The sequence below is a fragment of the Sus scrofa genome, chromosome 14 (assembly GCF_054392235.1).
Source record: "Sus scrofa isolate SSC_HxYL_T2T_F1_AM1 chromosome 14, Sscrofa_HxYL_maternal_Yorkshire_Landrace_v2.0, whole genome shotgun sequence".
NCBI lineage: Eukaryota > Metazoa > Chordata > Mammalia > Artiodactyla > Suidae > Sus > Sus scrofa.
Window position 1 is genome coordinate 19869509 of NC_139396.1, and position 25363 is coordinate 19894871.

Consider the following 25363-nt stretch of genomic DNA (forward strand, 5'->3'; position numbering starts at 1 on the left):
CCCATACAAGAGTTTGCAGAGATCCAGCCTAAGCACAGAATCCTCAAAGTGGGCCAAGGACATTCATGCCCTTTGGGCCACAGTACCTTAGGCTGTGTGGACTCTTTGGGTTGGGATTTGCTTGTCTACAAAGAGAAGGGTCTTTCCCCTAGCAATTTGGATGGATCCCTTAAAGAACCATTCTAGCACGCAATTGGAGATCTGGGAACCTCTCTTCAGAGATGGTGCTCCTGTCACCGTGCCTAGAGAATTTCCAAATGCCTCGATTCTCCACGCATGTTTGTTCTTCATGTCTTTCTTTAATACATGGAGCTTGTTCAATAAAGGTTGGTGCACAGGTGTGTCTCCTTTGTATGGTTCTGGTTGTCCTGGTTATGCTGGTGAGCTAAACTTGACCCTCTTGGCCAGTCACAAGACAGCAGGTACTTTGGGAACACTATTCCTCTCCCTCCCTACGTCTGGCACGACATCATGGAAGTTCAGGTGGCCATCCACCCACAAAGAAGTAGCAGCAGATTCAACATGCCCACCTGACTTGGGAATGCTCGCCAAAGAAACTTGAACCCTCAGATCCCTTTTCTGGTCCGTGGCAACATCAGAGCATTTCTTCCTCCACAGGATACCTCTCAAGACCCTTACATCTATCTGATGACACCCAGAGCTCCCAAGGGCACAGACTTGAAACGTCCACAAGACACAAACCTGGGATCTCTCGGTGCCTTTCAATTTCCATGTGGGAGTGGAAGGTTCACTGTCTCCTGATGCTAGTGATCCATCTCCAGAGATGTTTCTCCTCAGCCGCCAGTGCCTGCCCCGAAGCTCTCTGCAGGAACAATCAGAGCTCATGGTCCAAAAGACGTTGAGACACCCACTTCCATGACTGGTTTCCCTCATTACAGTGCAGCTGATTTGACAACCTCTGCCTCTCCGATGTCGGGATGTAGGGTTCTGAGGTAGTATAAAATAATGAACAACAGAAGGCGTTCGTGTCATGGTGCATCAGAAACGAATCTGACTAGGAACCATGAAGTTGCGGGTTCCACCCCTGGCCTCGCCCGGTGGGTTAAGGTTCGGGTGTTGATGTGAGCTGCGGTGTAGGTTCCTATCACGGCTGGGATCTGGCATTGCTGTGGCACTGGCATAGGCCAGGGGCCACAGCTCTGATTGGACCCCTAGCCTGGGAATCTCCCGATGCAATGGATGCGGCCCTCAGAAGTCCAAAGTTTGTCAAAAATCATGGAAGAATTGGGAGCACCTCGTTTCCAAAATGCAACTTTTGTATCAGTGTCCCTGAGAAGACTCATGCCAATACAACATCTGGGGAGGGAGTGGGGTGGATTGGGAGCTTGGGGTGAAGGGATGCAAAGGATTGGCTTTGGTGTAGATTAGCAATGAGATCCTGCTGTGCAGCACTGGGAACTTGTGAGGGAGCATGCTCATGGGAGAGACTAGAATGTGTACATGTGTGTGTACCTGGGTCACCATGCTGTACAGTAGCAAAACCATTGTCTTGGGGGAAGAACAATTCAAAACCAACCAAACAAGAAACCCCCACAAATACTACACCTGAGCTATGCGTGAGAACCTTGTAACAAATTGCAGGAGTGGCTGAAGAAGGGGAGGGAGAAACAAGGAAGCCTGGCCTTCCTGAATGCCTGGGTACAATGGGTGCCTCAGCAATCTTCTCATATGAAGGTCTTGTTTGAAAACCCTTGAAATGTTTCTTCAGTATAAAAGCTCCAATAGAGAGCCCTATTCCCATGGTGCTCAGTTCTGCAGTGCCCCATCCAGAGTTTCTTCCTACAAAGCTCACCATGGCATTGCAGGAGATACTCTCGCCTCAGCTTCTCACCCTCTTTGGAGTCCATGTTCCTTTGCAAGGGGCAAGAAGCTTCGGAAGCACCCACACAACTCCTTCTTCTCAATCTGCAACAATCCTTTCAACCTCTCCTTCCTTGCCCAACACCCTAACAGCAGGAGGAATTGTAGTTCTGCTACTGCACACAGGGACTCTTGCCTCCCAAGAGATTTGCTTGCAGTCCTAGGAGGTTTTCACCCCTCACCTCCCTTGATGATGTTCCCGAGACCTCGCCTCTCACCACACAAGACGGACATACGCATTCCTATCATTTGCATCGTGATAAGCTGACCTTAACTCCCAATCTGAACGTTTCCTCAGGTGTGTTTCCATTTGGCTGTGTCAGGGATGCTACGTTGATTCCCATGCAGACAGCACCATAGGCAAGGACGAGCCTCGATTCTCAAGAGCAAAGGTATGGGATGCAGACAGGAAATGCACCAGCTTTTAAGCAGGGCTTGCTGGGGAGGACGTTGATGCGAGTTGGTTTGGACACGTGGAGATTGGACATTGGTGGATAAAAAGATGGCACTGTGCCAAAGGGCACACCCACTTCACGGGCAGTCGATGTTTCCACACCTACAAAATCCAGCAATTCCCATCATGGCTCAGCAGACATAAACCCCCCTAGGATCTGTGAGGATGCACACTCCATCCCAGCCTCCTTCAGTAGAATAAGGATCAGGGGTTGCCCTGAGCTGTGCTCTAGTTCCCAGACGCAGCTTGGATCCCACATTGCTCTGGCTATGGCAGAGGCCTGCTCGTGCAGGTCTGATGTGACTCCTAGCCTAGGAACATCCATAGGCAGCACGTGTGTCCCCCAAAGGAGAAAGCAATTAAACCAAGAGACCCCCCCCCCCCACACACACACATCTGGTTCTTTCACATAAGGAAAGAGAAGATTTTGTCTTCTCCCTAACTTCTGTCCTTAACCACATAAAGCTCAAAGATGCACTAGTATATCTTGGCTCTTCCATTGCCATTTCATCCAAAGAGCCTGCAGATTTGGGGTCCCGTTGCCATTTTCTTTTGGGTTGGACCAAAAGGCACCTTTTGGTCTCCACTCCAAGTTCTCCTCCCCTCAAGAACTGCCCACTCCCTGTAGCCTAATATGGTACCCTTATGGGCGAGTCTTGCCAGATGCATGCTGATTCCGAGGGAAAAGTAAATTTCAGATACACAGGGAAAGTACTTGCAGTAAAGATATGTCCAAAATGGTGCACGGGACACAGGTCAGGCTAAATGCAGGCACTGTGTATGGGAAATGAAAAACTCAAATGGAGCTGCACATTTACTATTGTTTTTGCCTGGCTTTGAGCACTCTGCCCTTTCAGTACATTGAATTTCAAGAGAATGGAGGAACTCCCATGTTAAAAATGCATCCAGTAACAGAGGAGCCACGATATCAGTAGGAAGGTAACAAAAGGAAAGATACTCAGGTCTATGGGGACGCAATTGAATTTTCTCGTTTCCTTTTTCACTCTTTCTCAAGAGGAACTCTTTGATCTTACAAGACGTTAGGTTTTCCACTGCATTTGATATACCATGTTTGGTCTACTTCTGCTGTGCAGCCAAAGGACCCTGTCGTACAGACAGATGTATGTATATATGATATATGATACATATATATCTATATAGGATACATATGTAATCACTTTCTCACATTATCCCCCAACATTTTCCATCACAAGTCCAAGATGGAGTTCCCTGTGCACATGGTACATTTCAACCAGAGACAAAGGAATACTACCTGCAAAGGCAAACGGATGGCATTCAAAGTTGCTTGCCCAAAAGATCTCTGAAAAGATGGGAATGAACCAGGTATCTCTGATTCCTGGTGGGAACGAGGACTGAGTGGACAGGGGAAAGAGGGGAGAGGAGGACTCAGCACTCCATATGCTATTCGGCACACGTGGACTGTGATCCCTGAGAAGGGAGGATTTGTTGAAAATGTTACATTCAAACATTTAACAGGGAAAAGCTCCAAGACTTACCAGCAACGTCATCATACGGGAGACACGACAGACTGATCTCTGGTCTTGGACACGTGGGCTGTGCTGTGGCTTTTTGGATAGGCTGGGCCTTTCCAGCACAAGGGAACATGAGGAAGGTGGGTCCTGCTGGATGCTGGTTGGCACACAAGGACGGCTTCCTTAGGAAAGACGGACACACACCAATCACACATGGTGCGTCTGCTGAGAGAAGCCAAACCATAAACATTGGGTTCCAGGTGGCCATGAAAACCCACGTGGTTATCAGATGATAAAAGGTGAATTTTGTTCCGAAAGTCTGGCCTCTGGGGAAGGGAGCCTGGAGCCAGGACGGAAGCTGAGGGGGTTGAAGGACAACAAACAAGTTGATGAATAACAAAGGGAAAGGGAACATCAAGACAAACCTTGCTGCTGTGACTCTGAAAACCACCACATACTTTGCCTAACGAGGCACTGGACAATTGTCTGGCCCCTGCATAAGGTGGAAGAAACGTCTGGTTCTTGCCTCCCTGCAGAGGCCAGCATGGAATGGCACCCCACCCCCACCCAGGCTCACCTGCCCTCGGCCCCTCCCCCACTGCAGAATGACTGGAGGCCCGCATTCTACTGTTGAGATTCAAACTTGGGCTCCTTTACTTGTGTCCTGAGCATCTGTTGGGGCAGGTCCCTCGCTGGGTCCTGCTCTGGACTGTCCACGTTGAGGCCACCAGCCCGTGGTGGTCCAGGCCCATGCCTGTGGGAATGGCTTCAGAAGGTGGTAAGCCTCTAGACAGGGGCTGTTTTCCAAGAGAAAGGGCCTCCCTCAATTCCCTGGGTTTCCGTTGGGACCCTTCACTGTGGACATGGAGCTGGACGGAAGGAGAGGAAGGCGAGAGCACTGCACCCCAGGGACATCTCAGCTGGGGAGCCTGTAGAAACCTGAGGCTGCCCTGGGGAGGACAGCTGCTTGGAGGTGGTTCAAGAGGCCTTGCTCTGGTTGGGGAGGCAGGATGGCAGCAGGCAGGTTGGCGGTTTCTAGAAGGGAGACAAGCCACTTGGAACGTGTGTGGAGCCAGTGTCCTGTGGCTGGCCCTGGGTGGGTCATGGGGAAAGCCTAGCCCCGCCTTGTGGTCCTCAGGCATCTGAAGCTCGCCTCACCAGACCTCTCTAAGGGATTGGAACTGGAGCATACTCTGGCTAATGGGGGCGTGGAATGGGAGTGTATATTCAGAAAACGATTCAGTGCTGGTGGGTGTTGTCTGTGGCCACATGCTCAGGAAAGGGTCTTCTCTGAGCTGGGCAGGATGTGATTCTCGCTGCCACCACCCAGAACGTTTCCCTCCATCCCGCCCAGAACTCACTTCTCAGGTCAGGCAACTGTGGCCTTGGATTCCACAAGGGATGGGCAACCAGGTGACTTCACCCAAGCTAGGACTCGTGGGCCTGAGGTGTTCTGTATTGGTTTCCCTTTTTTGGAAATACGTCTCTGCAGACATGGCGCAGCATGTCAGGTGGCTCACAGCAGAAGCTGAGGCCTGGCTTTGAGATGAAGAGTGTGTTCCTATTTCAAGTCACTACTACTACATGTGGAGAGAGGCTGGTGCAGGTGGAATGCCTATGAAGGCTGCTTCCTTTGTAAAGGGGGGGTGAAGCAGTGTAGCACAGAAGCAGGAAGATGATCTAGTCTGCTACTCTCAAACCTCCTAGAACACCTGTGGAGGTCAATTCGGTGCCTCGTGGTATGTACCTCCCTCTCCTGAATGGGCCGTTTTCTCACAATGGCACCTGACTCCTGCCTGCTTCTCAGTTTGTCCTCACTTTCCATTATTGGGAGCTGGAAGGGGAAGGACCCCAGGCAACCTCTACTCCCATGACCTTTGTCACATGAGCCGCCCTGGGCCGGTGCTCATCTTCGGAAGCCAACCCTGGATGGGAAGAGGCAAAAATGCAGGGGACACAAACCCACTTCTCAGACTTCTCTCTGAGGTGCAGAACTGCATGGTGGGAGGAATTCAGGGCCATCGGGATGGGGTGGCACACCTTAGCTCCTGTGAAGTGTCCACTCTGGGTGGTTCAGAGAGGCAGGTGCATGTTTGGTGGGGCTGTTCTGCGTTTGTCTAAGGGTTCTGTGTGCAGAGCGATCTTCTCAGCCTTTGAGAGGTGTTGTGTGAGGTCAGGAAAGAATGACAGAACAGATGTGTGTTTAGCATCCCGAGAGGAAGGGTTGAGGAGGATGTGAGGCCCTTCGACTTTAGACAGTGGAGGTCCATCAAAGGCCTCACGGTGCCTGGAAGGACCTTGGAGAAGGCCCTTACCTGCCAGTGACTTTGCTGAGGGGCATGCTCAGAGTAGATGGCCTCTCAGGTCCAGGACGTGGTGACAGCCTGTGAGGACGAGGTGTCAGGGAGCTCCTCAGGGAGGCTCTCCCATCCCTGCTGCTGAGCTGAGCATTTCTCGGTAGACAGGGGCAGGGAACTGGGTGCAGGGGTCAAGGCCAAGAATATCCCGCCACGACATCTGCACAACACACAGGTTCCTCAGGCCAAATGCCCTCTCTCACTGAGGTCAGAACATGAAAATTCCTCCACGACATCTGCACAACACACAGCTTCCTCGGGCCAAATGCCCTCTCCCACTGAGGTGTGCCCTCTGAGTCCCCAGAGAGCTTCCATCCATGTCGCCCATTCTCCTCTTCCATTCACCCCTTTCCTTTCTCTCCACAGCATTTCCACTGCTGGGCACGGATGTGGTCATGCCCCCTTGCGCCTCACGCTCCTATCCTCCCCCCACTCCTGGCTCCCAACACCAGCCAGCTTGGGAGCAGCACCTGCCATAGCCCATGGCCCCATTACTGCTGCCTGGAAGCACCCTCTTGCAGCCACCTCACCCCATGACACCTCGGGTGACTCCTGCTGACCATGGCCCCATTGCCCCAGGGCTTGGCAACATCCCTGTCCCAGTCTGGTCAGGAGGGAGGTCAGCATTGCCCCACCAGTCTCAGGCCTTTGGGTGCCCTCAGGCCCCCCTCAATGGGAATGCTTCCAGGGCCCTCATGGGGAGTGCTTTGTGTCCTGCACCCCTTTGCAGAGCAAGCCCTGTGGGGGACAGTGGGGTGGCTGCCCCAGCTATTGCAGCAGCTCAGGCTGGCAAGGGAGGCTTGGCCCCAGGCCTTCCTCCTCAAGCTGCACCACCAGCTGCCCAGATGGCCTTCATCCTGCCCCCAGGGACCTCTGGGCCGTGGCCACATGGCACCTCTGGGGCAGGCAGCCTGCATGCCTCCCAGCACACGGGCCCTCAGGAGGACGCGTCTCACCATAAGATCGTCTATCAGAACTTCCGATGCTGGCAGCGCTTCAAGTCCCTGGCCCGCAGCCACCTGCCCCAGAGCCCTGATGCGGAAGCTCTCTCCTGCTTTCTCATGTAAGTGACCTCTCAGACCCTCATTAGCTCAGCTGGAGCCTTCGCATATACAGGACCTTGGCATGGCCTCCCTGCTTAGGTTTCCAGGCATCCTTTCACCTCAAAAGAAGGAGGGTTGACAGCAATGTCCATGCTATGAGGAGGCACGTCTGCACTCAGATGTGTCCCACGTCCAGTCCATGACATCCGTCCGTGCCTTAGCTCAGCTACCACCACCATGCAAGACCAGTTGTCTCACTTTCTGCACTGCCATGATAACATTGAGTGCAGGAGAGCAGTCCGAGAGGGTCCTGCTCGGATGTGAGGAGCCAGAGTTTGAATGGGACCTGCTTCTCTGGTGCTACCTCCTTTCAACATGGACCTGGGCCTCTGGCAGCCAGTGGGTATCACTTCAGATGAGGCTTAGGACATTCAGGCCCAGGACGGAGCTTTCTGCATGCCCGGTCCTTGTTCTTCTGAAGAAGTCCAGTGTGAACGGGGAGGTGGTCGAGCTGTCCTAAGGGCAAGGGTCTATCTTGCTAGAGCTGTGAACCTGGCAGGAACATCCCTCCTAGACCCGAGGTCCCTCCAAAAAGGGGGACTAGGCCATCTAGTGCAGAGACCTGGGCACAAGAATCCTTGGGCTTCTCAGAGCTGTTAGCTGGTAGACTGGCGCCTGCCCTCCCGCATTGATGGGGCTGCATTTTATATGAGATGGCAACCCGCCCCCAGCCAGAGTGTCCCAGCTATAGCCAGGGAGTGGACAAGCATCCTCTGGTGAGTGGGAGGTGGTGGCACCAGGCACCAGGAAGGCTTGCGTTTGCTCTCCAGCCACCCTCGTCTCCCCCTCTTGAGCCTGGGTTTGGCAGGGCTGGGGCCCATGGAGGCCTTGGAGCTGGGTGCGGTTGGGCAGTTGGGGGCTGGGCTGTACCAAGAGACTGACCCTGAGGGCTTGCAGCCCAGTGCTTCGCACCCTGGCTCGCCTGAAGCCCACCATGACGCTGGAGGAGGGCATGTGGCAGGCCATGCAGGAATGGCAGCACATGAGCACCGTTGAGAGGATGGCCTTTTATGAAATGGCAGCAAAGTGAGTCAGGGTCCTGGGCCATGGGCGACATGGTGGGGTGGGTGGTGGGTGATGGGCAGGCCCCAGGGCAGGATCTGGCTGAGGTGCTAGCAATCAGAGAGGATGCAAGAGGAGGCTGGCACCTGACACCTCCTGTTCCCTGAATCCCCAAATCCTATTGGCCACCAGAATCCCCTCTGCCACCTGGAGAGCTTGGCTCTTCCAGCCTGCCTGTCCCAGGAGCTCTGCCCTACCGTGATGCTGATGTGGGGAGGCCTCAGGATGGCCTTGGGGAGCACGGCAGCCCAGGAGGGGGTCCCCTGAAGGCATGGGGGCTGTGCAGGGGTGAGGACCCCACCCGGCAGCCTGGCACCCCTTCATGCTGGGTGCCTGGCCATCACTGACCTAGGGTGTGGTAGGCCTCTCTTCATCAACGATGGCTGGAATGGGCAACTGGCCATCCCTGGGGAAGCCCATGGGTCTCTGGCCCTCCCTGTCATTTCTGCATGTGAATCTCCTAGTTTCCAAACAAAACCAAAGGAGCAGCTAGCTCTCAGTGGCAAGAGATGCCTCACCTCTAAGTGTAGGATCCCCACTCCAGCCTGTGCTGGGCCCTGTCTCATGCGTGCTTTCCCGGACTCTCACTCCCAGCCCCAGGTTCTGGGTTCAGGCAAGGACTCTGTGGCGATACGTGCCTGACCAGGCCACTGGCCATCTCCATTGTTTGGGTCAGACAAGGTCCGGGGGCACATGAGCAGGGGCCCCCACTGCCCACCATGTGTCCCTAAGCCTGCTCACAGAGATTGACCTGGGTCTCTGCTGGTCCATGCCCTCCAGCTCCAGGGCTGCTCAGGCAGGAGGAGGCCCAGATCTTAGACCTCTGCCACCACAGTTCCCTGCTGCAACAGCACCTCACAGGGCCCTGACAGACCTAAGGACACCCTCTCCTCACCCCCTCGGTCCTGCTGCCCTGGGTGGGCTCCAGAGCCCAGGTGGTTTTCTCACTGGGGCCTGTCCCTCAACACCCCCCAGGTTCATGCAATTTGAGGCAGAGGATGAGATAAGGATGGGGAACATGGCCTGCACAACAAGGGCACAGGGCATGCCTCCTCTAGCTCAAACAAAGCTGGCTCCTCAGGAACCCACATCCCGCAAAAGGGGCACTCAGTCTGTGAATCACCTTCCTCCTGGAGGTCAAGGTACAGGTAAGAGAGGCCTAGGCCTGGTCCCTGTTCCCAGACTGCTCCTTTTCCCTCAAGGGGACATTGGTCTTTCAACACGGATAGCCCCCGAGGGGGTCTCAGTCCCCCTTTTCACCTCTGCGGTGTGGACCTGGTCCATTTAGAACCTCATCACCCTTCTCCCTGTCTAAGGGGCCCCTGTGAAATCTGCCTAACAAGTGTGCTGGTGGGGAGACCCTTGATCATTAGATGTTCCACACATTCTCACACCTGACTTTTACCTGTCCCTGACTTGAATCTGGCCTCCCACAAAACCTGAGGCTCTGGCTGCTCCTCCCCCTTCCCACATGCATATCCATTGCCCCACAACAATGCCCTCCCCTGTGCTTGCTCAGGGGTCGGCTTCTGGGCGCTGGGTCCCCTCACTTTCCCTTCCTCCTGCTCTGCCCCAGCCTGTGCTCCAAGGAAACACGACCCCAGGCTCCAGCACACCCACCCAAGGCCACGCAGAGCCTGGCAGCTGCTGGAGAACAAGGCCCCCAAGGAGATTCCCCCTGAGGCTCGCAGGGAGCATGGGGACATTCCGCAGGCACTGGTGGGTCCTGGCCCCTCAGCCACAGGGGAGTCAGATATGGAATGTCGAGAGGATGGATATGAGCTGCCACAGGACGAGGACGGCTGCTTCCCAGACCCGGATCTCCTCAGCTACGTGGACAAGCTGTGTTCCCAGGAGGCCTTTGACACCAAGGTGGGCTGGGCCTGGAGTCTGAGACTCCAGGATTCCAGGGAGAGATGCTCTTCGCACCCTAGTTCTGGCTTTGGCCCAGGATAATGGGATTTATGCTCTGGTCCTTGACCCTGATATCTGTGTGTCTTCCTGTGTGTCTGAGTGTACTTTGGTGCATAGGATGTGTATATGTGGATGTGTAAGTTGGACATGTTGGTGTCTCTCTCTCTCTTTGGAGGCCTTTGTGTGTCTGTGTCGGTGCCTATGTGTTGGTGCTTTGGAGCCCATGTGTCTGCATGTGCACCTGCTTGTGAGTGTGTGTGTGTGTTTATGTGAGAGGAGACAATACCTACGGGAGTTTGAAAGCTCCCCCTTTGTGAGGGGGACTCTGGATTGGCCTCTGCTAGTCTCGTTTCCTCCAGGCCTTCCCGCCTCCCAGGGCACTCCTGCCAAGTCTGCTCACAGCCTCTTCCTTCCATTCCAGGTGGAGGCGGTCATTCACCCCCGATTCCTGGCAGAGTTGCTTTCCCCAGAACCAGAGCTGGATCTCTCGGGCCTGGCTGAGGAGCTGGAGCAGGAGGAAGGACTCTCCCCTGAAAAGGTGGCCAGGGGAGGGACTGACACTAGGGAGACTGGGGGCAGGGGGGGTAGCCAGGTGACCCTGGAAATCCAGGAGGAAAGGACCCAGGTCAGCCAGGGCTGGGGAGGGCCCTAGAGCAGGAGGCCCTGAAGGCTCTGTCCCTCCCTCCCTGACAGTGATGCCCTGCACCTGGGAGGCTGCCCAGGTGGGTGCAGGGCAGGAGGAATGGAAGGGGAGGAGGGGAGCCTGGGACAGGGCAAGGACCCTGCTGGGGAGAAGGTGCAGGAGGAAGGCAGGAGGGCCACAGGCTCTGTCTGTGGATGTGAGTCCCATCTCACCACCCCCTGCCCATAAGCCCCGGCTCTCCCTGGAGGGTGCAGAGCAGTCACTGTCCACCTCTCTCCCACCAGCTAGTGCAGACACAAGTCCTGGCCTTGGAGGAGGACGACGGGGTGCCAGCCACTCCCAATCACAGGGCACCCCACCTGGACTCAAGACCTTCAGAGTCTGTGGCCCAACAAGATGCCCAGAGGAACGAGCAAGGCCCACAGCCCGGGGTCAGAGATGAAACTTGTACACCCCAGGTGGATTTCCATGGCCATCTAAGGCTCCACCAAACAGACAGGGGCCTGTTCAGGCACAAAGGCTCTGTGCCCTCTCCAGGACTTCAGCAGCCCCCTCAGGCTGGAACAGCACAGCCATTTCCTCGCCAGGGCACCAAGCGCTCGGGCCCTCCATCAGGACCCAGGGCCAGCAAGGTTCTCAGGGAGGCCTCTCCTCTTAGTGGAGCCCCAGGGCTGGGTCACGGGTTCAGTGAGGATGAGGAGGAGCTCCCCAGCCTGGCCTTCCTCTTGGGCCTTCACCACAGCCTGCTGCCCTGGGGGCTGCCACAGAGCCCTGTCCCTCCCTCGGGTCTTCTCTGCACTGCAGGGCAGAGTGCCCAGAAAGCTTCCCAGGCCCCGTTTCCCCAGAGAATGGGCCTCAGCTCAGGCCCCCTGGAAGCTGCCAAGTCTAGAAAGCGGGCTCGGTGTGGAGGTCTGGCTGCAGCTGAGGACCTGGCCAGGCCTAGGGCTGACCTGCGAGGCTCTGGGGGGCACACCCTGGATCTGGGGCTGGTTGACCCTTCCCAGCCAAAAAGGAGCAGGTGTGACCCATGTGTCACACGGAGCAGGAGGAAGTGGCACTGCAGCCAGTAAGGAACGGTGGGCCAGCCCTCCAGGGCCAGTCCAACTGGGCAGCCCCCATGGAAGCCTTGGGCTCCTCCAGGTCCTAGCAACCGTCCTGGCTGCCATAGGGGTGGGGAGGAAGGACAGAATGACCAGAGCCAGGAGGGGGTGGGGGTGGGTGGGGTTAGGTGGTGGGGACTTGGGTCTGGGTGTGTGTGGGTGGGCACAGTAGCTCCTTTGCAATGGGGGATGTAAAACTTGGATAAAATCGTCCTGTTGTGAAATGCACTTGGTCCACTGTCATTTTGCATGTGCCTGTGTCCTCAGAGATGGGTCGTCTGAGGACAGAGAGGGGATCTGAGAGGAACGAAGCATGTGTGAGATCCCAGGCAGTCTGGATCCACAGGTGAATGACTAAGTCTTTCCTCCACAGACACAAGGATGCCCAGGCTGCTCCTGGGAGTACACAGCTCTCACTAGCCCCAGGGACAGCCTCATCATCCCTGTGTCTCCAGCCTGCTGGGCTAGGGGGCTTCTGGGGCATCGGTTCCATGCTCTGCATCCCGGAACACTCTGGGGATGGAGAGCTGCTTTTGTGCCATTCAGCCCTCTGGACACTCACCAGTCGTGAGAATGGAGGCTGGAGGCAGCCCTTACCTCTAGAGAGTTTCTCTCTGCCTCTCTGAAGTGGCCAGATGACAGGCTGGGGTGATCCTCCACTCCTCCAGGGTGTCCCGTGGGGGTGGTCTGTCCAGAGAGGAAAAGGCTTGGCTGTAGGGACAGGACTTTCTGCTTTGGTGCCTTGTTGGTGGGGGACCATCCTATCGTCTTGGTGGGATTATTGCCATGTGCTAAATGGTGGAGGCAGCGGCCTCTTAGTCCCAGTGAGGACAAAACAAAGGAGGGAGTGAGTGACTGTAATCTCATGACCTGTTAATGGCTTGGGGGGAGGTTCCATCATGTGAAGCTCAGTGGTCCAAACCTCACCAGCCCACTGGCATCCACCCCCAGGGAGCTTTTGATACAAGAAGACCTGGGACTTTACATGATAAGGGATAATTTTTCGATTGGGGTGAGGAGGGTTAAGGATCTTGGGTTGTCCCTGGGAACGTCTGTGTGCCACAGGGGCAGCCAAAACTTACAAAATAAAAAACAAGCAAACAAAAAAAAGAAAAAGCAAAATGCCCCAAACGCCAAAAATCTAGGATTAATGCCAAGTGCAGGCACACTTAAAGTGAGCCATTTACTCATGCTTTTCAATCCATTAAAACATGAAAGAGCAGGAGTTCGTGTGGCTCGGCTCTAAGGACACGGATTAGGATCCATGGGGACGCGGGGATGAGACATGGCATGGCTTACTGGGCTAAGGTTCTGGCATTGCCGTCAGCTGTGGTGTAGGTATGAGACATGCCTCAGATCCTGTATTGCTGTGGCTGTGCCATAGGCCAGCAGGTGCAGCTTGGACTCGACCCCTGGCCTGGAACAGCCCACAGGCCCCAATGCAGCCGACTCAAAATGGAAAAGAAAAGAATGCAATAGAATTTGCAGAAAGGAAAGATGTACAGACCATCACCAAATCGTATTTTAGGGAGATCCCATTATGGCTCAGAAGATGAAGAATCTGACTGCTATCCATGAGTACGTGGGTTTGAGCCCTGGCCTTGTGCAGTGGGTTAAGGAATCCAGCATTGCCTTGAGCTGTGGTGTGGGCTACGGATGTGGCTTGGATCTGGCATTGCTGTGGCTGTAGTGTAGAACAGCAATGCCAGCTCTGATTCGACCCTGAGTCGGGGAACTTCCCTATGCTGCAGGTGGGGCCCTCCAATGCCAATCAGAGACTCCATCTATCCAGGCATCCCTCCATCCAACAAGGAAACAGTGGATTAAAGGATGGCACATTCACTGCATCACAGAAATGGCCGCCATGCCCAGGGTGGGTGAAGGAGCTTCCCAATTTCAGGGGCTGGATTGGTGCTGCTTGTGTGAGACAGAGACAGTGGCTGGACACTCTTTGTCTATGACAGACACCAAGGGGAAGCTGACCCTCTGATACCAGGGAAAGGCTCATCTCCAAACCCCTCAAGGGGGAGTCAAAGCATTGGCTGAAGAAACCCATTTGACTTAGGAGGTGGGGCCCCTGGCCTGGGTTCTGCCTTTCCAATGCCATGTGTCTCCAAGACCAAGGCACCGAGTCTCCTGTGTCCCAGTCATAGACAGCATACCTTCAGTGTCCAGCCATTCCAACGGCCAGGCCATCGTGCCTTATTGGAAGGGCCTGTTTGGGTGGTGGGGACGCAGCAGTGTGTTCCAGAGGGGATTCAGGCCCTCTGGCTCACAGGTGAACACTTGCCAGACAGGCCAAGTGATGCATCTGTAACCAGGGTGATTTGACATGCACTGCCTTCCTTCCTCAGATGGCAGGGATGCAAAGGGTTTGAAAGGGGGCACAGAGCACAGAACCATCACCTACGGTCTCCTGACCACCTCTGCCTGGGGGGGAGGACCTTCCTGTTGTCACAGAACCTATTGCTAGCATACCAGTCATTGGAGGAGTTCTGGATCCCCAACATTTTGCTACTCAGCAGCATGCAGGAGGGAGCAAGGATGGTCCTTGGAAGGAGCTAAGAGTCTTGGGTGAGGGGAAACTTGCTTATTTTCAAGAGGTGCTTCTTAGTCAGTCGGGGTAAGGATGCCCTTCTTTTCACGAAGTGCTTTGGAAGAGGTTTGACAAAGAAAGACTGGCAACCGCATGGGTTGGGAGGAAGCAACAGGCAGGGATGGAAATGTTGCTTGCTAAAGATGAGAAAGGGCAGTTCTGACTTGCTCAAGACCACCTCCCTGCAGCTGGGAGGTGGGCCTTCTTCCTTGGGACATCACGGTCCCTGCCAACAGCCAGGGACTGTGGCTGACACAGCTGGGGAGTGCTTCCTGGTGCTTCTGTCATCGGCCTTCGAAGCCTAATGGCTGCACGCACAGCTCAGACCTGCCTGGGGCAGTAGGAGAGAGGCTGGAGCTTTGCCCACTGGGAGTGCTGATCCCCCTGCCAGGGACTGCACCCGGCTCCTGCATGTCAGCCTTCTGGTGGTAGCCAATGCCCACATGGGACCACGGCCATAGAAAGCAGCAGAGCGCTGCATCTGGGCCCCCTCCTGGACCCTGGCTCTCTCTCTACTTGTAAGCTGATCCAGACAACAATGGGCAGGGGTGGCTGTGAACTGGCCCTGTCAGACACATCTTCAGAAGCCTGGCATTTCCATGTTCAGGTAATCCCCTTATGGTTACAGTGTAAGGGAAATAGGCAGAGCACTCCTCTGTCACAGTCATATTGGAGCCGTTCCTGCCTGGGATGTTTGGAGAACCTCTACGATAAGGAAACAAAGAGCCACTGCATTTCACTCCACTGGGTCCAAAGCATATGCTGTCCATTGCAGAACAACGAGAATGAGAAGAAAGGAAGCCTCCAGATATGTGGACATGGAGATGCACCCTTTGAACCACTCCATGCTCAAAGAGGCCTCTCCAGGAGAACTGGGAAAATATATAGAACGGTAGGCAAAGGAACTTACAGTACTTAACAGGTAGTAGGATTCAGACAAACTGGTGTTAAGAGGGAAGCAATTGGCATGAAATGCTTATAGAATACAAAAGATGCCAGGTTGCCCATCAACAACCTACGTTTTCACACAAGGCATCGAGAAAATACAAATCACAAAATACAAAAAACACAGGAACAAAGAAGCTCACGACAATACCCTATGTTCAGAGGGACTCTAGCCAAGGAACACTAGCTTGGCTTACTATGCACAACCATCAACTTTAGAGGCTGCATGAAGACATTACTGAGGAGAACCTACATGGTCACCATGGTGCTTGCAGAACATGTGCCAGGCCCATTCATGTAAGAAACGCTCAGAAGTCTAGGAAGAGAAGGACACTCCTTGAACCCCGTAAAGAACATCTCGACAAAAAGCTACACCAAGCCTCCTGCGTGATGGTGAAAGAATGAACGTCTTCCTCCTCCATCCAAAACAGGTCAGAAAGTTCTTTCTCATTTCTCCTTTTCTACTTAGTACTGTAGCTACGAGCCAGGGCAGCATGGCAGGAAAAACAAAGAAAGACCTACAGATGAGACAGGCACAAACATAATTCTCCATGCTCATGGATAGCATGGCTACCTCCACGGGAAGGCCCACCGAATCTCCAAGACACACGGAAGAGATGGAGGTCACTTTATCAAAGCCTCAGTATACAAGGTCGACACAAACACCTTCATCATGTGTGTAAATCCCACAAAAGAACATGGCACCAAAACGAAAAACACCATGCAATACACAAGATTTGCCAAAACCTTGAAGCATTTGGTTCCATCGGTCATTCTATGGCTGCACCCACGGCATACGGAAGGTCCCAGGCAAGGGGGTCAACCTGGAGCTACAGCTACCAGCCTACAGCAAAGCCCCACCAACACCAGGTCCAAGCCACACTGCTGCTGGTGGCACCACGGGACCCTCATCCCACTGAGCCAGGTCAGGGATTGAACCCACATTCTCCTGGACACACTTTCAGGTTCGTCACAAACTGAGCCACAATGGGAAATCCAGAGATACATATTTGGGATAGAGCATCTGTATGATAAAACGAAACAAGGCCTACAACAATGCGGACACCTATTATACTCATGGATGGGAAGACTCAACACAGAATACGGCCAAATTCCAAAAGAAGGTTTTTTTTTTTATTTTTTTTTTGGCCCACATGGATGAAATTATTCTAAAATGGATAAAGAAAAGATAAAGGAGCCAGAACATCAAACATAATTTTGAGAAAACACATTAAAGTGGGATGTGATTCGGCTTATGAGAACGATCTATGGAAGGCAGCTTGGCATTGCTGGAGGGAAAGAGGCAGACAGAGTTCAGTGTACAGAGAGAGAATGCAGAAATAGATCCATAGCAATACACCAACCTGGGATGTTCTAATACGGAAGCTAAAGGGCAGTAGAATGGAATAGGGATAGGGTTTTTATCCGATACGAAAATGAACTCATCATGGAACATTCAGTGCAAATGTAAATTGTGTATAAATACAAACGATGCAACGTTTACCACACCTAAGAAAAAACAATTGGAGCAAACCTCTGGGTCCTCAGGCTTGGCAACTGGGTCTGCCACATGACAAGAAAAACATTATCCCAAAACGGAAGGAAAGAACAGAAAGTTGGACTTCATCAAAAGGAAAGAAAGGCCCTTCAAAACATTCATGCACCCCAATGTCCACTGAAGCACCATTTCCAATAGCCAAGACAAGGGAGCAAGCTAAATGTCCATCGGCCGAGGCATGGATAAAGAGGATAAGGTTCATATGTACGGGGGGACATCACACAATCATACAAGAGAATGGAATCATGAACGCTGCAGCAGCAAGGATGGACCTGGAAATTATCATCCTAAGTGAAGGTGGACAGGGAAAGACAAACATCGTATGATACCACTTCTAAGTGGAACCGAAAGAGAGGACACAAATGAACGTGTGCACGGAACAGAAACAGACTCCCAGCCTTGGAAAACCAGATGGGTACCAAAGGAGCCAAGGCCACAGCAGGAGGGACTGGGGGTTTGGGACTGGCTTCTGCACACGGAGTACATGGAATGACCGGCCAACAGGAACCTGCGGTAAAGCCCAGGGAACTCTAGCCAACAGTTAGCGATAGTGGATATGGGCATAGAATCTGAGGGAGAAGGGGTGTGTGTGTATGTATGACCGAATCACTTTGCGGCACAGCAGGAAATAGCACAACATGGTATCTCACTGTCCTTTCAATCAAACGGAAGATAACTACATCAATACCGCTGGAATAGGCAACAACAACATCAGCAACAATGAAAAGATAAGCGTTCGTCCCCATGACAGCCAAAACCCTACCCCAGACAGAAAACGGACCTCATCAAATGGAAACATTTTCCTAGGTGAAAAGAAGCTACAGGTTTGGAGAAACTACCTGCCAACCACACATCTGACCCAAATCTGGTGTCTCGAGGGAATAAGGCACTGCCAAGACACGACCATAACAGCGGGACCTATTCCACCAGAAAATGGGCAAATGTTAGGAAGAGATGGGTCACCCACCACAGCACTGTGAGTCCTGAAGGCTGGGTCCACTGTGAGGCTTCCCGGGATCCTGCTGGCTACATGAGAGCACTGGGTCAGGCAGAGGGCAGGAAGGATTGCAACAACACTGCTTCCAGGAACTCCCTCGGGTTGGCCTGAGCCAGCTAAGCCAAAAAGGAGACATCAGGCTCCAAGTGCTGGAGGTGTGGACCCCTTGGGCCAGGCTGGCTGGGGCCCTTGGACCGAAGGCAGGTGTTCATGTGGGGGTGGGGGCCAGAAAGGTGGGCAGTGTGGTGTTCCCCTTCAGGCTATGGAGAGCGGGGCCATGGTGGTGCTGAAAGAGGGTGCTGGTAATCCAATGTAGGAGCAGAGTGCTGTGAGGCCGGGACCTCATCTCACAGCCTGGTGCTGGAGCTCCTCTCTCAGCTTCCCTCTCAGTTGCCTAGACTCCGTTCCTTCAAGAGCCTTATATGACACGGGCTGGCACCCCCTGCCCCATGGCCTTGGGTCATGGGCTCTGATCCGGCTCGAGTGCCCTGCACTCTGGAAACATCCCTCCCTCACTTTGGGGAGTCGATCCTCCTTCATCCCAACCCCAGGACTGATGTTCCTTTACTTTACAAAAGACCCTATCCCTGGCACTGGAGACACCTGCCAAAAGGGGCTACAACTCTATTACCCGAAGTTCATATGTGGAAGGCTTCTCCCCCAGGACCTCAGAACATGACCTTAGGTGGAGCAGTCTTTTCGTTGTCTTTCCATTGCCTACGTTTGTTTGTTTGGATGGGGCTGCTGGGGCGGCATATGGAAGTTCCCAGGCTTGGCATCCAAACGATCCATCGATCGATCGGAGCTTTGGCAGCTGGCCTACACCACAGCCACCGCAATGCCACATCCAAGCCGGGTCTGAGACCTACACCACAGCTCATGGCCACATTGGATCCTTCCCTTCCTGAGCGAGGCCAGGGATCGAACCTGAACACTCCTGGTTCCTTCTCGGGTTCAGTTCCAGGGCAACACCACCGCAAGCCCTGCAGCAGAGTTTGTACAGAAAGAGCTGAAATCAGGTCACTAAGGTGGCCCCGAATACAATAGGATGGGTGCCCCTATAGAAAGGGCAAATTTAGACCCTGAGTCCCACAGAGGGAGCTGATGGGAGGGCGCAGGCCGGAGATGGGCATCTGGAATCCAAGGAGAGAGGCCTCAGGGCCAACCCAGCTTGTTTATACCGGGATCTCAGAAGGCTGGGCTCCGAAAGGGTGAGTTGATACATTCTTGTTATTTAAGCCCCATTGCCCATGGGATTGGTGATGACAGCTGGAGCTGACCGATTCCCTCTGAAGGCCTGGGCACTCCCAGGGCAGGAAGGAGTCTCAAGGGAAGACACCCTCTCTGTCCCCAGCTGGGCTCCACCAGCATCCCCACTCCTACCTTCCTCCTGGGACACTCTCCCTCTCATGTCCTCTCCCCTTGTCCAGGGAGTCAGATGGAGGACCCCAACAGAAGAAGGAAGGACGGACGACAGGAGGGGCCGTAGGGCCCCAAGGCAGCAGCAGGAGGAGACATTCCTTTGGTTATTGCAGATTGCAGGCTTGGTTGGTGGGGTGGCCACTGTTGCACAGGAAGGCCAAGATGGGGCCCTGGAAAGCTGATGGAGCTGGTGGGGGAGGGGTGGCTCTTTGCCAAATGGAGACTGGAGTCTGAGGCAGAGACAGGAGCACAGGAGCTCGGGGGGTCTGCACCAGGCCTGCTGCAGGACCTCGAGCATGAACAGCAGCAGGGGCCAGTCTCTGGGGGCACAAAGCCTGTGCCAGGCCCAGGAGAGCCAGCAGCCTGCAGAGACTGCGATGGCACCTGGGTGTGAAGAGGAGGGACTGTGGGCTCAGGGAGAGGCATGTGCTTCTGGATCTCATCGGTCCCATGGGAGAAGCAGGTGATATTGGTGAAGATGCTGGGGTAGGGGGCGTGTCAGCCGTCTAAGCCCCAGCGGGCCATCCCCACGAGACACCCTGAAAATGGGAGGTCACAGATTAGGGCACCCCCCTGGGACCACCCTCCGGAGGACAGGGGACTTAGGCTGCAAGCAACAGAGCTAGGTCAGAGCTGAGTCTCTGCCATGCACGGTCACTCAGTTGTACTTCTGGGAAGTTCCAAACCCTGGCATCCCATGGCTGATGAGCCTGTGGAAGCCATGCAGGCAGGCACGGGCGTCCTGATGGAGGAAGCTCCTGACTGACCCTCAGGACAATCGCAGGTTTCAATCTATCAGCAGATGGGCCTCTGTGCCTGCAGAACCCCTGGAGGTCCAGAAGAAGGCACTGTCCAAGGCCGAGAAGGGACATATGTCCCAACAGGGCCCAAGAGAGCTGGTGTGGGAGTGGAGCCTGGCCAGCTCAAGCCCCTGCAGACCTCAGCTCTGGCAAGGCCCTGGGCTGCACCAGCACACCCCTAACCGGGACCCTCTTCCTTTCTCATTCCTTTAGACATCTGGTGTTCTCTCAAGGTCTTGGTTGAGCCTTTTCAGAAGATGCCCATACCCAGGACTGGTGGAGGCAGCCAGTCTTGCTCAGGGGGTCAGTGGGGCTTAGAAACAGAGTGGCTGGGACTTCCTAGAGTTAGTGCGCTCAGGGCTGGGCCATCTGGTGGGAAATCTCCTCATGTCATCAGCCAAAGGGAGGGTCAGGTCCTTGTGGCTTTGGGAGAGGGGCAGGGGCCATGGCCAGTTTCCAGGGCATCACGACAGGGAGTCCTGCAATCGAGGTTTTAAAGCAACAACTACAGGAGAGTGATAGCAAGATACGGGAAGGACAGAGAGCCCTAAACAAGTTGAACCCAAACAGGCACGCAGCAAGACCTATTCTGATCAATATGGCCAAAGGTAAACAGAAAGGGAGGAGGCCAAAGGCAGCAAGAGAAAAGCAAGGCATTCATGATGAGGGAACCCCAATAAGGTTATCAGCAGTTTTCTCTACAGAAACACTACAGGCCAGAAGGGGGTGGCGAGACCCATTGAAAGCACTGAAAGAAAGAACAAATAATCTGCCTCCTCCAAATACCCTATCCAGCAAGACTATCATTTCAAATCGAAGGGGAAAGCAAGAATTTCTCCAACAAACCAACACTGAAAGAGTACTGCAATACAAAACCCATTCTGAAAGAAATACTCGAAGGCTTCTCCAAATCAAAAAAAGAAAAAAAAAAAAAACCATTGGAAAGCAGTGACTTAGAGAAGCCAGCATACACATCTAACCATGAAGATGTCAAAAACATAAAATGATATAAACTACATCAAATCATACAATGAGGGTGAGGAATGGAAGAAAATGTAGATCCTTTGTCTTGTTTCAATGACGCGTTGGTCCTATGTAACGGTCAGGCTAAAGTGAGCAGACAAACGAAGTGGTTAACATAATAACAAAACAGGGCAACCACAAACCAAAAGCCAACACTACATTCAAAAATCGGAAAAGGAAAGGACTCCAGCAGAGAATCAACGTAACCCATCCACCCAAAGGAAAAGAAAGAAGAAAAGAGAAACATAGACTCAACGGGAAAACAAGGCTTCAAATGGCAATCAAGAAACATCTATCAATGACCACCTGAATTGTTCCGGGACCGAATGCTGCCATCAAAAGACACAGAGTGCCAGAATGGGTACCAAAGCAAAAACCGTCAATCTGCTGCCTAGACAAGCTCACCCGAGGGCAAAGGACACGTATAGATTGAAAGGGAGGGGATGGCAAAAGATATTTCATGCCAATGGACAAGACAGGAGATCAGGAGTAGCGCTGCTCATATCCAACAAAATCGCCTTTAAAACGAAGGCCATCGAGAAAGGCAAAGAAGGACACTAGTTCACGGTTAAGGGATCCTTTCAAGAAGAGAATACCACACACTTATACCTGGAACCTAATATACGGCACAAATGAACCTTTCCACAGAAAAGCAACACATGGACTTGGAGAATAGACTTGTGGTGGCCAAGGGGGAGGGGAGGGGGAGGGAGTGGGGTGGATGGGGAGCTTGGGGTTAATGCCTACCCACTATGGCCTTGGGAATGGATTAGCAATGAGATCCTGCTGTGTAGAACTGGGTACAATGTCTAGTCACGTTTGACGGAGCATGATAATGTGAGAACATAGAATGCCTACATGTATGTGTAACTGGGTCACCACGTTGTGCAGTAGAAAACAAGATTGTATCGGGGAAATAACAATTAAGAGCCAAAGAGGACGCGGTATATACACACAATGGAATACTCCTGCGCCATAAAACAGAGCACCCTAATGCCATCTGCAGCAACATGGATGGAACGAGACCCTCTCATCCTGAGTGAAGGAAGTCCGAAAGAGAAGGACGACTACCATACGACATCACTCATATGAGGAGTCTCATATACAGCCCAAAGGAACCTTTCCACCTAAAGGAACTCATGCACTTGGAGAATAGACTTGTGCCTGCCTAGAGCGAGGGGAGGGAGTCGGATGGATGGGGAGCTTGGGGTTATTGGATGCAAACGACTGCTTTTGGAAGGGATTAGCAAGGAGATCGTGCTGTGTAGCGCTGAGAACGAGGTCGAATCACTTATGATGGAGCATGATAATGGCACAAAGACGAATTATACATGTATGAGGAACTGGGTCACAATGCTGGACACTGGAAAAAATTGTCTCAGGGAAATAACAATCAAAAAACACCCAACAAACACCCCACTAGAGGCAGTCATCAAACCACAAGAGCAGAGAACAAGGGAGGACGGGAAAAGACCAACAAAACCCAATCTGACACAGCTAATAACATGGCCATAAGAACATACAGATCAAGACGCAACTTCAATGGAAATGCACAAAATGCCCCAACCGAAAGACATCCACTGGCTGCATGCATACAAAAAGAAGATGCATCTCCTTCTCTCTGTGTCTAGATCGAGAGCTCCGTTTCGTTCTCCATCTCGATCTCCATCTCGATCCCGATCCAGATAGGTAGAGGGATAGACAGATAGGTAGACCTGCTGTCTTCAAGAGACCCTCTTCAGTTTGAGGGACATATACAAATTGAAAGTGACAGGATGCAAGAAAATATTCCTCGTGCGTGGGAATTAAAAGAGAGACGGAGTAGAAACACCCCCATCACACAAAAGAGACCTTCAAATAAAGCATATTAATAAGACACAAAGAAGGTCATTACGTAACGGTCAAGGATCAATCCAAGGAGAGGAGATGGGAATTGGAAACCTATATGCACCCAATACAGGATCCCCGCAATGTAGAAGGCAACTGCTACAACCGTAAACGGAGAAATGGACACTAACACAGTCAGAGCAGGGGGCCTTCACACCCGACTCCCATCAACGCACAGGTCCTCCAGACATAAAATCAACAAGGGAACCCAGGCCTTCAATATTGCATTGGACCCCAGGGCACTTCCTCCATATGTAGAGCGCTTTCCATCCCAATGAAGCAGGATACACACTCCTCTCAAGGGCACACCGGACATTCCCTAGGACAGATCACATGCTGCGTCACCAAGCAAGCCACTGTACATGGAAGGAAATTGAAATCCTATCCCACAGCTTGTATGAACCCAACGCTATGAGGCTCGAAATCAACCACAAAGAAAACAATGGCAACAAACACCAACGCACGGGAACTCGACAACATGCTACTCAACAACCAAGGGAGTGCTGGAGAAACCAAAGAGGAAATCTGAAGATCCCATGAAGCAAGTGACACCAAGGACAAAACAATCCAAAGCCTATGGGATGCACCAAAGGCAGATCGAAGAGGGACCTTTCCAGCAATACAAGCCTACCTCAGCCAACAAGGAAAACCACCAACAAACAACCTGGCCTTACGCCCAAAGCAACCACAGAAAGACAAACACAAGGAAAGACATCCTAATGATCAGAGCAGAAAGGAAAGAGCAGCGAAGAAAACCATCGGAAAGATCAATGCAGCTACAACGGCTTCTTTGAATACATCCACCATATGGATAAACCCTTAGCCAGACTCATCAGGGAAAAAAGAGTGGACTCAAATCAATAACCATCAAAATGCACGCCAGCTTCCAATGGACATCCCAGAATACAGAGGATCAGAAGAGACTACTAAAAGCAACTCTCTGCCAAGAAAACAGACTTCCTAGACGAAATGGACACCTTCCTAGAAAGTACAATCTGCCAAGACTAAACTCCGATGACCTAGAAAAGATGACTGGGCTGATGCCAAGAACTGAAAATGACGTTGCCAGGAAAAAACTTCCAGCAGGCATTCCCGTCGTGGCTACATTGGAATGAACCTGACCCGTATAGGAGAGAAGGCAGGTGCAATCCCTGGATCCAGGATTGCCTTCAGATATGGAGCAGGTCACAGATGCAGCCCGGAACTGGCCTTGCTGTGGCTGTGGCTGGCAGCTGCAGCTGCAGCGCCAATTCCACCATAGCCAGGGCATTTCCAAATGCCATGGGTCTGCCCTGAAAAGACAAGAAAAGGCCAACCCCTCACTTCACCCACTTCCCCACAAACAAAACTATACCACCTGAGGTCTTCACATGCACATACCCAACAGGGGCCTGAACACAAACACCGACCAGTGGTACACATTGATTACTATGTATACAGGCTCACTACAACCAGCTCCTACACAGTCGGCTCACGCACAGCCCTTAGGCAAGGCCACAGCCCTACAGGACTTCTAGGCCAGGATTCCAGAACACACACACATCGCCTATGAGATTTCTTTGTTTCCAAACACATACACCTACCTCTGGCATCCCTCCAAATACATACTACAGAAGCCCCAGGACCTCAAATACACACACAGCCACAATCTGCCTACACGTACTAATACACATGTACACGTCTCAAACACCTATGGACACACACAGACAAATATTCCCAACCCTTGAACATACAGATGCCCCAAACACTACACATGGTGCCACCTCTCCAGAAGACAACTGCCATGCCAGGACACTGCACCTGTGTGGGGGTCAACTGCATATGTATTTCAGCCCTCACCCTCAATGTGGACACACCATCTCTTCGTACCTAGGACCTGTAGAAACACCTCGGCATTCTGCCAAGAAGCAACGTGGCACGCTCCCAACACCTCCATACCATAGGAACACAACCTGGTCATGCACCTGGTGATAGACGCACAAACGATTATACACACGTATGACACATGGACCTATCGCCAGCAAACCACATAGGAAATGACTTCCACATATCCAATGATCCTAGGATCCAGCTCATCCATCTGCAAACTCGTAACACATAACCACAGCACATATTTCTCACACCAAGA

The 25363-nt window shown here is 52.8% G+C and overlaps 1 protein-coding gene across 1 annotated transcript in view; it reads right to left on the minus strand.

Annotated features, from left to right (window-relative positions):
* The window catches only part of LOC146396394 (uncharacterized), a 291217-nt gene that overhangs the window by 103072 nt on the left and 162782 nt on the right, over positions 1–25363 (minus strand). Inside the window, exons 21-23 of the mRNA XM_084994478.1 lie at positions 12605–12694; positions 3853–4010; positions 703–823 (exon numbers count right to left, since the gene is read on the minus strand). The gene's annotated coding sequence lies outside the window, so the exon portion shown is untranslated. The remainder of the gene's footprint in view (positions 1–702; positions 824–3852; positions 4011–12604; positions 12695–25363) is intronic.